The sequence below is a fragment of the Camellia sinensis genome, chromosome 6 (genome assembly GCF_055761805.1).
Source record: "Camellia sinensis isolate YWXY chromosome 6, ASM5576180v1, whole genome shotgun sequence".
Classification (NCBI taxonomy): domain Eukaryota; kingdom Viridiplantae; phylum Streptophyta; class Magnoliopsida; order Ericales; family Theaceae; genus Camellia; species Camellia sinensis.
This window is the reverse complement of record NC_138966.1, coordinates 658,571-660,000: the sequence shown is the minus strand read 5'-3', so window position 1 is coordinate 660,000 and position 1,430 is coordinate 658,571.

The following is a 1,430-nucleotide window of genomic DNA, read 5'->3' as shown; positions in this document are numbered from 1 at the left end:
CATGCCGTGCCACGGCCTCGGCCCGCATGACCTGCCACGGCCTCGGCCCGCATGCCATGCCATGCCACGGCCCGCATGTCTTGCCACGGCGTTGCCAAACATGCCATGCCACGGCCTCGGCCCGCATGCCATGCCACGGCGTCGCCCAACATGCCATGCCACGGCCACGGCCCGCATGCCATGCCACGGCCTCGGCCCGCATGCCTTGCTACGGCGTTGCCCAACATGCCATGCCACGGCCTCGGCCCGCATGCCATGCCACGGCCTCGGCCCGCATGACATGCCACGGCCTCGGCCCGCATGACATGCCACGGCCTCGGCCCGCATGCCATGCCACGGCCTCGGCCCGCATGCCATGCCACGGCCTCGGCCCGCATGCCATGCCACGGCCTCGGCCCGCATGCCTTGCCACGGCGTTGCCCAACATGCCACGCCACGGCCTCGGCCCGCATGCCTTGCCACCGCGTTGCCCAGCATGCCATGCCACCGCGTCGCCCGGCGTGCCATGCCTTAGCCTTGGCCAACATGTCGAGGCACGGCCTCGGCCTGCATGCCTTGCTACGGCGTCGCCCAACATGCCATGCCACGGCCTCGGCCCGCATGCCATGCCACGGCAGCGGCCCGCATGCCTTGCCACGGCGTTGCCCAACATGCCATGCCACGGCCTCGGCCCGCATGCCATGCCATGCCACGGCCCGCATGTCTTGCCACGGCGTTGCCAAACATGCCATGCCACGGCCTCGGCCCGCATGCCATGCCACGGCGTCGCCCAACATGCCATGCCCCGGCCACGGCCCGCATGCCATGCCACGGCCTCGGCCCGCATGCATTGCTACGGCGTTGCCCAACATGCCATGCCACGGCCTCGGCCCGCATGCCTTGCCACCGCGTTGCCCAGCATGCCATGCCACCGCGTTGCCCGGCGTGCCATGCCTTAGCCTTGGCCAACATGTCGAGCCACGGCCTCGGCCCGCATGCCTTGCTACGGCGTCGCCCAACATGCCATGCCACGGCCTCGCCCCGCATGCCATGCCACGGCCTCGCCCCGCATGCCATGCCACGGCCTCGGCCCGCATGACATGCCACGGCCTCGGCCCGCATGCCTTGCCACGGCGTTGCCCAACATGCCACGCCACGGCCTCGGCCCGCATGCCATGCCATGCCACGGCCCGCATGTCATGCCACGGCGTTGCCAAACATGCCATGCCACGGCCCCGGCCCGCATGCCTTGCTACGGCGTCGTCCAACATGCCATGCCACGGCCTCGGCCCGCATGCCATGCCACGGCCTCGGCCGGCATGCCATGCCACGGCCTCGGCCAGCATGCCATGCCACGGCCTCGGCCCGCATGCCATGCCACGGCCTCGGCCCGCATGACATGCCACGGCCTCGGCCCGCATGCCATGCCACGGCCTCGGCCCGCATGCCTT